We start from the raw sequence: 13299 nt of genomic DNA, 5'->3' as shown, positions 1-13299 counted from the left end.
TGATTGCTTCATTTAATGGAATAGAAGTAGTAGCATGCAAAATCATCTCCTGTAGATACCTATGTTAAAGGCATGTGCAGGATACCTCTAGTGGATGACAGGATTCTAAGGGAGGACATCTTCTTCTTACATGGCTATTATTTTTTCTGTCATGTCTCTACATTGAGGAGTCTTTATTGTTTTTATTATTGTTATTATTTATAAAAGTCCTGTACTGGATAAATGCCAGTTATTATTACTAATATTATTTTCATTATAATGATATTTTGATGTGACACTCCTTTGAGTGGATCCTGCAAGGACAGCCATTACCATTTTACAGAAAAGGAAACAGACTTTGAGTGACTATATAACATACCTATTGCCATCAATTACTTAGGGTAGAATTTTCTGTGGATTGAAGTAACATGTTTCAATCTTTTAAATATAACAACGGAATAACTTTTGAGAAATGAATGGTCACTTAAATTTAACTTCTTAATCTGCACAGTTCCAAATTCCAGTGTATAAGCCACAGATAAGAATGCCATTAAGGCTCCATGAACTTGACCCCTTTTGAGAGAGAAACCTTACTTTGGGCACAGCCGTCTTCCTTGGAGAAACATTGAGGGAGACTAACTTCTTGAAAATGACCTCATTAGAAACTCAATTTTAAAAAAGAGTTGTTTATTATTATTATTATTATACCACATATTATGCTATTTTATTAATATGTTATTATTAATATAATATTAATATTTCATTATATTACCATATAATACATTACTTGATTTGTTACTATTGCTACTCAACTACTACTACTAATAATAATTGATATGTCATTTATATGTTGTTTTATTCCAAAATCAATTTGCATACATAATTTTATTTGAGCCTCACAGCTATGTTCAAAGATACCAGAAGATTTTTTTTTTATCACCATTTTCTGGAAGAGGAAACTTAAATTGATAAAGGAAAATGACTTGCCTATTGTGACACAGCCAGGTAGATATAGAGGTCAAAGTTGCACTCATGTCCTCTGATTCTAAATCCAAAGCTCAGAGAGGCAAAAGGGCTTCCCCATAGACACAGATGGTAATGACTGATATGAAGGATTCAAACTCAGAGTTCTTGTTGTTTTCTGTACCTTAATAGACCCCTTTTGCTATCTGCTGAAACTATATCCCTTCTCAGAATATTTTTTCTCTGCAACGTAGAATGATCTTTATTTTTTTCATTCATACTTATTTTTATTATATTTTTTATTATTTTTTTCTTTTTCCACCCTTTTTAAAAATTTTATTTGATTTTTAAGTTTTATTTAATTAGTCAATTTAGAATATTTTCCCTTGGTTACAGGAGGCATATCCTTTCCCTCCCCTTCGCCAAACCACTCTTGTAGCCAACACACAATTCCACTGGGTTTTACATGTGTCCTTGATCAAAACTCATTTTCATATTACTGATGTTTACACTAGGGTGATCATTTAGAGTCTATATCCCCAGTCATATCCCCATCAACCCATGCGATCAGACAGTTGTTTAACTTCTGTGTTTCTACCCCCATAGTTTTTCCTTTAAATGTGGATAGTGTATTTTTCTCATAAATCCCTCCAAATTGTTCTGGATCATTGAATTGCTACTAATAGAGAAGTCCATTACATTTGATTGTGCCACATTGTATCAGTCTTTGTGTACAATGTTCTCCTGGTTCTGCTCCTCTCACTCTGCATCACTTCCTGGAGAGCTTTTCAGATCACACGGGATCCCTCCAATTCATTATTCCTTTGGGCACAATAGTATTCCATCACCAAAATTTACCACAATTTGTTCAGCCATTCCCCAATTGAAGGGCACCCCCTCATTTTCCAATTGTTTGCCAATACAAAGAGCGCAGTTATGAATATTCTTCTACAAGCCTTTTTCCTTATTATCACTTTGGGGTACAAACCCAGAAGTCCTATGGCTGGATCAAAGGGTAGACAGTCTTTTAGCACCCTTTGGGCATAGTTCGAAATTGCCCTCCAGAATGGTGGGATCAATTCACAACTCTATGAACAATGCATCAATGTCCCAACTTTGCTGCATCGCCTCCACTATTCATTACTTTCCTTTGCTATCATGTTAGCCAATCTGCTAGATGAGGTGGTATCTCAGAATTGTATCAATTTGCATTTCTCTCATTATAAGTTATTTAGAACACATTTTATGTGCTTATTAATAGTTTTGATTTCTTTATCTGAAAATTGCCAATTCATGTCCCTTACCCATTTATCAATTGGGGAATGGCTTGATTTTTTTTTGGACAATTGATTTAGCTCTCTATAAATTTGAGTAATTAGATGTTTGTCAGAGGTTTTTGTTATGAAGATCCCCCCCCCAATTTGTTGCTTCCCTTCTTATTTAGGTTGCATTGGTTTAATTTGTACAAAACCTTTCTAATTAAATGTAATCAACATTATTTATTTTTCATTTTGTGATTTTTTTCTAACTCTTGCTTGGTCTTAAAAATCTTTCCTTTCCCAAAGATCTGACAAATATACTCTTCTGTGTTTACCTAATTTACTTATAGTTTCCTTGTTTATATTCAAGTTGTCACCCATTCTGAATTTAGGTTGCTGTAGGGTGTGAGATCATGATCCAAACCCAATCTCTCGCATTCTCTATTCCAATTTTCCCAGCAGTTTTTGTTGAAAGGTGGATTTTTGTCCCCAAAGCTGGGACCTTTGGGTTTATCATAGACAGTCTTGCTGAGGTCACTTACCCCAAGTCTATTCCACTGATCCTCCATTCTGTCTCTTAGCCAGTGCCATATTGTTTTGATGATCACTGCTTTATAGTACAGTTTAAGATCTGGTACTGCTAGGCCATCAACCTTCATAATTTTTTTTTGTCATTATTTCCCTGGATATCCTTGATCTTTTTTTCTTCCAAATGAATTTTGTTATGGTTTTTTCTAATTCAGTCAAAAAATTTCTTGGTTGTTCAATGGGTATGGAACTAAATAAGTAAATAAGTTTGGATAGGAGAGTCATTTATATTATGTTAGTTCGTCCAATGAGCAATTAATGCTTTTTCAAATTATTTAGATCTAGTCTTAATTGTGAGGAAACTGTTTTGTATTTGTGCTCACATAGTTCCTGTATTTTGTTTTGGCAGATAGATTTCTAAGTATTTTATATTTTCTAGGGTAATTTTAAATGGATTTTTTTCTTTCTATTTCTTGCTGCTGTGATGTGTTGGAAATATATAGAAATGATGATGACTTATGTGGCCTTATTTTGTATCCTGCAACTTTGCTAAAGTTGTTGATTATTTCTACTAGCTTTTAAGTTGATTCTCTAGGATTCTTTAAGTAGACCATTATATAATCTTCAAAGACTAATAGCTTAGTCTCCTCATAGCCTATTTTAATACCTTCAATTTCTTTTTCTTCTCTGCTACTGCTAGAGTTTCTAGTACAATGTTAAATAATAGAGATGATAATGGACATCCTTCTTTCTCTCTTGATCTTATTGGGAAGGCTTCTAGTTTATCCCCATTGGAGATGATGTTTGCTGATGGTTTTAGATATATTATGTTTATCAATTTTAGGAAAGGCTCTTCTATTCCTATATTTCCTAGTGTTTTCAATAGGAATGAATTTTGTATTTTGTCAAAGGCTTTTTCTGCATCTATTGAGATAATCATGTGATTTTTGTTGGTTTGCTTGTTGATATGGTAAATTATGTGGATGGTTTTCCTAATATTGAACCATCCTTGCATTCCTAGTATAAATACCACCTGATCATAATGAGTAACTAGTATAAATCTATTTAATTTTTTATCTATATTCATTAAGGACATTGGTCTATAGTTTTCTTTCTCTGTTTTTCACCTGCCTGGCTTTGAAATCAGAATCATATTTATTTCATAAAAGGAATTTGATAGGACTCCTTCTTTGCCTATTATGTCAAGTAGTTTGTATAATATTGGGATTAGTTATTCTTTGAATAGCTGATAGAATTCACTTGTGAATCCATCTGGGGATTTTTTTCTTAGGGAGTTCTTTGATGGCTTTTTAAATTTCTTTTTCTGATATACGATTATTTAAGTATTCTATTTCTTCTTCTGTTAATCTAGGCAATTTATATTTTTGTATATTCATCCATATCACCTAGATTGCCATATTTGTTGCCATATAATTGAGCAAATTAGTTTTTAATAATTGCCTTAATTACTCTTCATCAGAGGTGAAATCTCCCTTTTCATCTTTGATACTGTTCATTTGGTTTTCTTCTTTCCTTTTTATTAGATTGATCAGTATTTTGTCTATTTTATTTGTTTTTTGTCAAAATATCCTTTTCTAGTCTTATTTATTAAATCAATAGTTCTTTCACTTTCAATTTTATTAATTTTTCCTTTAATTTTTAGGATCTCTAAATTTGTTTTCATCTGGGGATTTTTATTTTTTCTCTTTTAAGTTTTTTTTTGCATGTCCAATTAGTTGACCTCTGCCTTCCATAATTTGTTAATATATGAACTCAAGGATATAAATTTCCCCCTGAGTATTGCTTTGGCTGCATCCCATAGATTTTGAAAGGAGGTCTCATAATTGTCATTTTCTTTGATGAAATTATTAATTTTTCTATGATTTGTTCTTTAACCAATTTTATAGAATCATATTATTTTATTTCCAATTAATTTTTATTTGGCTCTCCATGTACCCTCACTAATTATTATTTTATTGAATTATGATCTGGAAAGGTTGCATTTATTATTTATTCTTTTTTGTACTTAATGCCATGTTTTTATACCCTAGTACACAGTCAATCTTTGTGAATGTACCATGTGCTGCTAAAAAGGTGTATTCCTTTTTGTCCCTATTTATTTTTATCCACATATCTATTAACTCTAATTTTTCTAAGATTTCATTCACATCTCTTACATCTTCCTTATTTATTTTTTGGTTTGATTTATCTAGATCTGATAGAGGAAGGTTCATGTCTCCCACTAATATAGTTTTACTATCTATTTCCTCCTTCAACTCCATTAGGTTGTCCTTTAGAAATTTGGATGCTATACCAGTTGGTGCATACATTTGATTGCCTCATTGTTTATACTGCCTTTTATCAGTATGTAATTACCTTCCCTTTCTCCTTTGGACAGATCTATTTATACTTTGACTTTGTCAGGTATCAAGATTGCAACTCCTGTCTTCTTTTTCTCAGTTGAGGCTCATTTGATCTTGCTCCAGTCTTTGATCCTTATTCTGTATCTACTTCCCTCATGTATGTTTCTTGTAGACAATATATGGTAGGATTTTGGTTTCTAATCCACTCTCCTATTTGCTTTCCTTTTATGGGTGAGTTCATCCCATTCACTTTCAAAGTTGTAATTGCCACTTGTGTATTCCCCAACATTTTGATATCCTTTCCTAGTTCTGTCCTTTCTTCTTTTGCTATATCCTTTTAAAACAGTGGTTTGCTTTTAATCAGTCCCCCTAATCTCTATATTTATTATACTTCCCTTTCTACCACCTCCCTTTTTGTTCCCTTCTTATTTAGGGGGGGTGTTGTTAAGTTCCCTCCCCCCTCTCTTTCCCTCACTTTTTGTACTCCCTGACCCACTGTGCCCCTTGGTTTTTCCCTTCTCACTTCCCCTGTGGATCTAGATGCTCTTTCCTCTCAGAATTGATTTCACTGAGAGTAAGGTTTATGTATTAACTATTAGCACTCCCTTCCTCTCATTCATATAATTAGTATTCTTCCCTTCTCCTACACATGTGCCTTTTTGTGTGATATAGATTATCCTATTTATCTTATTCCTTAAAGTTTCTTTTGGTGCCATCTTCTATTTGTGTGATATAGATTATCCTATTCCCCCCTCTCTTTTTCTTTTTTTTTTTTTTGCATATCATCTTTGACCACTTATGACCCCAATCTCTTAACCTATGGATGATTCTTCTAATTACTATAATAGTGAATATAATTTCTGAGAGTTACTAATAACATTTTCCCATATATTAATATAAACAATTTGATCTTATTGAAGCCCGTAAAGAAGAGGAGGAGGGTTGATCAAGTCGCCTATTGGTGGAAGCTATTTCACCCCCTTATAGTGTGTAAATGCCCACCTTAAATGCTGCACCCTACTTCATTCATATTAATTTGGAGGACTTTTTGGCCTTTTGAGGTAGTCTATATTGGTAGGTGGTAAGGGGAGGAAGAGTCCTGGGCCTACACTGCCACCATGTTTACCCAGAAGTGAGAATATTTTTTAATAAATGAAAAAATAGTAAACTCTAGACAGTTGTTAGAAAAATAAAGGTATGAGTTTTCCCATTTAAGTTTACACATGCTCTTGAAATCTATCCAAGGACTCTCCAAGAGAGATTAAGAGTCTCACAGTTAAAACTAGTGCTTTCTCTTCTTTGTCTAACTGCTTCTTTAAATACCATTGATTACCTTGGGATTTATGTAGTCCTTGTTGGGGAAAAGGTTTGCAAAGCATTTAACACATGTTGTGCCATTTGAGCTTTATTCAAGGAGAATTAGCTTCCCCTATTCACCTAGCCTCTCTCCCTAGAACAGATTTAGCCTGCCTATCCCTTTGGGAAGAGAGCAAGTTGTTCTCTCGTACAGTAGTTCCAAGATATGATGAGCTATCTGGGCAATCTGGGATCCTTCTTACCACAAGGACCAAGTAGAGTTCTGGTTATGCTGGCTTAAGAAGCCACAGGGATGTGAGAAGCAGATGGGGAAACTGGATCAGAGCCAGTTCTCAAAGTCAGGAATTGGGAGCTGAACCAAAATGAAAAGCTCACCCAATGAGAATTTCAACTCTTCTCAGATACATGAAAGAAAACCTCAAACAGCATACATCATCATCATCATTGCTATGGCTTACTGAGGCAGATGAAAACCTTGGGGAATTTAATCCTACATAAAGCATCCTTGGGCTGTGTTCCAGACAAGTGGTCATCCAGACTCCTCTTAAATAATGGCTGACGTTTATAGGGCACACACGAGTTTACAAAGTCTTTTATATACATTATTCGATATGACCATGGTGTACTCATAGTTTTGGTCCAGATTTGTGATTTGTATACAAAATCTTCCCTTTGACACTTAAAGCCTTCCAAAGTCTGTCTCTCAGCTGCCTCTCTAGACTTATTTCACATCACTCTCTCTCTCTCTCATGCTGTTCGTTCCAACCAAAATGACCTCCACAAGGCAGAACTCTTGCACAGGGACAAGGTAGGAATTCATTTTGTTTCATTTAAGCAAATGTGTTTAAAAGGTTTTTTTTTTTCCGCTTTCAAATGGGAAGAGAGGTAAAAAAAAAAAAAAGAATGCTTATTAGTAAAAAGAAATCAAATGGGGAAAAAGTCACCCAGTTGTGTGTTTTCCACATTGGTGTTCTAGCCTCTGTCTCTTATTCTTTACCTGAGTCAGGCCCCATGTCTGCAATGATTTGCTTCTTCAGAGCTGCTTCCTAGAATGCTTAGCTTTCTTCACGGTTTAGCCCAAGTGATACATGACAGCCACGTCCTTCCTGATCTCTCCAGTTATTAGTGCTCTCCTTGCCCCCTTCAATTACTTTATTTTTTATAGCCAGTTCCTAATTAGTGTGAATAATGAAGTGGTCACATGTATTTAAATTCACAGCATTTGAAGTTATAATAATGTAAAATGCGGTAATTGACTCAGCCCAATGGATATATACTGTGTAGACTAATATAATGTGACCGCTTTATGGGAATGATTGTTTGAATCAAGCGGAACCTAACTAAATGTACATCTAGGATCCCAGTGTATTTATCTATGTATGTGTTCTCCCCTCACTCCTTCCCAGTTGCAGATAGGTTACTTGAATGGAAGGACATTTTTTTTTCTGAAAACCCTTACCTTCCATCTTAAAATCAATATTGTATATACACTGGTTCCAAGGCAGAAGATGAGGGTTAAGTGACTTGCCCAAGGCCACACAACTAGAAAGTGTCTAAGGCCAGATTCGAACCCAGGACTCTCAATCTACTGAGTCACCTAGCTGCCTCCCAATATTGTTTTTATTTTCTAGTACTCTTAGAACCTTGTATAGTACCTGAAACATTTGAGGTGCCCATTGAAGACACAGTATGTCAGAGCAGAAAGAACAAAGATCTAAGTTCAGGTCCTTTATCCGTTTACTTGCAAGTTCTGACATCCAGGGCAAAATTCTTCCTCTTAGCCAGTCCCTCTGTTAAATGAGGGAATAAGCCTCTGTAATATTAATGCTTCAAACCTAGGACCTTCCTTCTGGTAGGCGAGAGGTGTCAAGAAATGCGGCACCATCCTATTTTTTTTGGATTTGTATAGTTAGAATTAGTGTGACATGAAGAAACATTGAGCAGATTTTTAAAAAAAAGGAAAAAAGAAAAGCTCAAAAAAGAAAATGCAGTCAATTTTTGCAAATAAGGGAACATGACTCAATAGGCAAGGCCAATCAATCAATCATGCAAATCATTTTCTGCAATCAAGCAGAATCATGACTCCCAAAATGAAAGAGGTAAAAATAGACACCCCCATATTATCGATGATTCCTTCACATTGTAGTCTACCAAGCCTATATTCAACATCTGATATGCACCAAGCACTGTAATATGAGCTGGGGAAAAGGGAGAGGACTTGTGATTTAACTGATATTGGGATCTCCTACATGAGGTAATTCTCTCTCCTAAAACATGGTGGCACCTGATCTGCAATGTATGGTCTTCAAGAGTTACCTGAAGCGCTGGGAGGCTAATTGACTTCAGAGTCACTTGGCTTGGATGTTTCAGGGGCAAAATTCGAATCCAGGTCTCTGTGATTCTCTACTGGAGATTTGAAGAAAAACATGTGAAATATTTGCAGTATTCAAAGGATTTAGATTCTGGAGAAGTGGGTGGAAGAAATGTAAATATGTCACAGACTAATCATTTGAATAAGAGAAAAGGAACATCAAGAATAGGAAAAGTTTATAGAATCATAAATTTAGAACCAAAATGGAATTTGGATGAGATCAACAAGTTAACTGAGACACAAGTTAAACTCTGAACCTAGATGGTTCAGAGCTAGGACTCATATATAGGATTCCATAAAGCAGAAGATTGCATTAGGTGACATCATTGTACTCTTCTCTGCTGCGCTCTGGTTGATGTTGCATTTCTGCTTTGAGAGGCATCTTGTGTCACTTTGTTTTTACTGGCATTTTACACTTGTTCTTCCATTTCTACTAATCTTTTTTATATATATTCTCTAGACATATGTCATAACGTCAAATGCTTTAGAGGAGAAATATGCAAGATAAGTCTATCTTGTACTTCACAGGACTTGAAGAATCCAATAGAACTTTGGGTTTGGAGTCAGGAAGGTCTGAGTTCAAATGCAGCTTCAGACATTCACCAGTTGTATGAGCCTGGACAGGTCATCTAACCTAGGGTTTACCTCAATCCACTGAAAAAGAAAATGGTAAACCACTCCAGTATCTTTGCCAAGAAAACCTCATGGACAGTAGCATCATGATATGGTCCATGGGTCGCGAAGAGTCAGACACAACTGAAGAACAAAACCTCATTTACACAGAGGTTAAGGAATTTCCCCACGTCGTATAGCTAGTAACTATTTGAGATTATAATAAAATATAAAGGTTCTGATTTCCAAATCTAGCAATCTATCTATTAAAATAGTTCACCTCTTGGAGTTTTTTTTTATAGTAAATAACAAGTTCATCTTTGAATGAAGGTATGAATTATAAGATGTAGAGATAGAGAAGTACATTCTAGGCATGGAGGACACCATGCCCAGAGGGATTGAGATGAAATCCAAAAATCAGAAAAAAAGAACAAGATAGCTTGTCTGACAAGGAGAAATAGGTGGTCTAAAATGAGTAAAAATTATTTCTTACTTAAGAAAACTAAATAAGGATAATTAATTATTCATTGCAAATAAGAATGAGAAATGAGTTCACATCCTGCTAGACTTCTTTTCTGTCATATTTTATATGCTATCATTCAGTTATTTCATAATTTGTGAACCAATTTGGAGTTTTATTGACAAAGATACTGGAATGGTTTGTCATTTCCTTCTCTAACTCATACTACAGAGAAAGAAATTGAGGCAAACAGGGTTAAGTGACTTGCCCTGAGCCACATAGAAGGTAAGTGTCTGAGGCTATATTGAACTCAGTAAGAGGAGTCTTCCTTACTCCAGATTTGAAGCTCTTTCCTCTATGCCTCCTCACTGTTATTTTCTATATATCCAATCAACCAATCAAATTGTTTTTCCTGTGCCTTTGTGAGTGAGCTGGTGTGTGCTTGCATGTGTGTGTATGTTTGTGATGAATAAAGATAGCAAACAGCTTGAATGAGCCCTCTGTGCTGGTAGAGAACTCACAAATTCACAGTAGAGAAGGCTGTAGATACTTCCTGAACTCTTCCACTCCATCACTTCTGTGTCTTTCTGTATATCACATGGTCCTTTTCAGCTCATGGTGCTTTTCAGCTCTCAGCCTATGCAATTGGAATCCTTCCTATAGCTTTAAATGCCTTTACAGTATATTTGTGCCCATTTCTGAGTCACCCCTGAGTATCTTGAGCACTCCATTAACCCAGTTATTTATGGAAACAAAAATGAAACATTTAGAACCTTGCTTTTCTAGAATTGGGACAACAGAAGAATTTGACAAATGTTAAATTTTAGAACCAGGTCTTATTTTCACTAGCTTTCATATTTCTTTCTGATTCACTGTTTTTTTTCTCCTCTATTTTTATATTTTGCTTTGTCCTGTTTCCTTCTAATGTTTTCTTATCCTTTCAAAAGAAAAATCTGAAGAATATACTTCGTTCTGGACTCAGTATAATGATTATCATGGCAAAATCTAAGATACAGTCGTTTAGAAAAATGACAACTCTCCCAGACTTGACAAAGAGGCTCATCTTCTTAGAGGAAATGAAATATGTTTTTGACTGAGAAGCAAAATAGCATAGTTGTGAGAGAACAGGACTTTGACTCATGAAGTCATGGGTTCAAGTCTTACAAGTGACACAAACTAGTTGGGTTGCCATGGGTTAGCCATCATATTTGTCACAGGAAAATCTAATCAATCAACAAGCATTTAGTAAATATCCACTATGGGCTGTGCTAAGTACAGGTGCTAGAAAGATTAAAACTAGTCCCTGCCTTCAGATAGTTTGCATTCTACCAAGGGAATCAATGAAGTACAAAAATAGGCATTATATTCAATTGATTACAGCATTGGAAGAGAAGGCATTAGCAACTTCCTAAAAGGGACAAGGAGAGGCCTCCCTCAACAACTGTTGCTTTATCTGAGTCTTTTTTTTTGTTTTGTTTTTAAATATATTTTATTTGATCATTTCCAAGCATTATTCGTTAAAGACATAGATCATTTTCTTTACCCCCCCACCCCCCATAGCCGACGCGTAAGTCCACTGGGCATTAGATGTTTTCTTGATTTGAACCCATTGCTTTGTTGATAGTATTTGCATTAGAGTGTTCATTTAGAGTCTATCCTCTGTCATGTCCCCTCAACCTCTGTATTCAGGCAGTTTCTTTTTCTCGGTGTTTCCACTCCCATAGTTTATCCTTTGCTTATGAATGGTGTTTTTTTCTCCTGGATCCCTGCAAGTTGTTCAGGGACATTACACCGCCACTAATGGAGAAGTCCATTACGTTCGATTATACCACAGTGTATTAGTCTCTGTGTACAATGTTCTCCTGGTTCTGCTCCTCTCGCTCTGCATCACTTCCTGGAGGTTGTTCCAGTCTCCATGGAACTCCTCCACTTTATTATTCCTTTTAGCACAATAGTATTCCATCACCAACATATACCTATCTGAGTCTTAAAAGAAGCCAAAAGTTGGTGGAAGTAAGGAGAAGCTTCTTTCTAGATATGTGGGAAAATTAGTACAAAGGAGCAGAAAAAAGAGAGAGAGAATTATTTGTGAGGAAAAGGAAATAGGAATACAAAAGGGAACAAAGAAGGGAATAATGCATAAGAAGTCTAAATAAAAATAAAAATAAAAAGTTATGAAGAGTTTTAAATGCCAAATTAAGAAATTTATACATTGAAAGTTATATGTAAAAGTGGTTTGTAGAAGGTGGAAAAAATTCATCTGTTATTTTACTCAAGGAAAGGAGGAACAATCATTATATTCTCTTAAGCCCACCCTTGGAATATGACCAGCTTCATTCACTTACTCTTCTTTGTTAACCAGATATACCCTACTTTCTAGTCACCCCCTACATTCTCCTTCTACAACTCTCTGCCAGACAAGCACTATTATATTTAGCTCCTAAGGAAGGAAAAAAAACCATTCTTAAGTCACTGTGGGAGGCTTATAAAAATAGGAAATCAGTATTGATTAGATTCTCTCTCATGTAGCGCCTGAGCCCTCAGTGGTAGGTAGAGAGAGAAAAGCTTCTACCCAGCAAGTCAAAGTGTCTATTCATTGTCTGTCTCCCTGGCCTCATACACATAAAGACCTTGCCAATGTTTCTTACCCTTTTGCATATTCCTATTCATATATAAACACATAGAAGCATATGAAGCAAGGAAATCATTCTGATTGCCCAAATCTATCTCTATGTTAGTCATGGTGTTAATTGAAACAGAAATTATAAATAAACTTTGAAGAACAGGAAAACTTTGATATTAACCTATTTTTTTAGAATGAAGAAGGGTTGGATATTTGAACTTTTAAAAAATCAGATCTACCATAGAGAAAATTTTGAAGGAAGGCAGATCAGGATCTTCACAACTAGCACTGATTTTTGCCAATGGGTCCCATTGGTCACATGTAACGTTTTGTCAATTGTTTGTATTTTCTTCATGATGACTCGTCGTAACCCTTAAAAGCATCCATTTTAATAAACGTATATATCTTTATAAAAAAAGCTTTAATAAGCTCTAACCACAGTCTCCTCCAAGAGCTGTCAAAGTCAGCAGCAATAGAGAAAGCTACTCAAACACCAGGTAAATCAGCTGATTCCACACCTTTATCTCCACTTCTCTTGTTCCTTTGCAGTTCATCTCTCCACTCACTCACTCACTCTCATTTCCACATTGAATCTCATACTCAGCTGTTAGCTCACTAGTGACTGTGAATGTCCCTTTCCTTCCACTAGTTTTTCCTCTATATGATGGGAAACAATATCTTAAAAAATACAACAACAATCTTACTTTCTATATTAGTAACAATTCTAAGACAAAAAGAGTTAAGTGACTTGCCCAGGGTTAGGCGACTTGTCCATGGTCACACAATTAGAAAGTGTCTGGGGCCATATTTGATCCCAAGTCCTC

Source organism: Monodelphis domestica, chromosome 8 (genome assembly GCF_027887165.1).
Source record: "Monodelphis domestica isolate mMonDom1 chromosome 8, mMonDom1.pri, whole genome shotgun sequence".
Lineage (NCBI taxonomy): Eukaryota > Metazoa > Chordata > Mammalia > Didelphimorphia > Didelphidae > Monodelphis > Monodelphis domestica.
The sequence above is the reverse complement of the archived record's forward strand: the minus strand, read 5'-3'. Positions refer to the sequence as shown.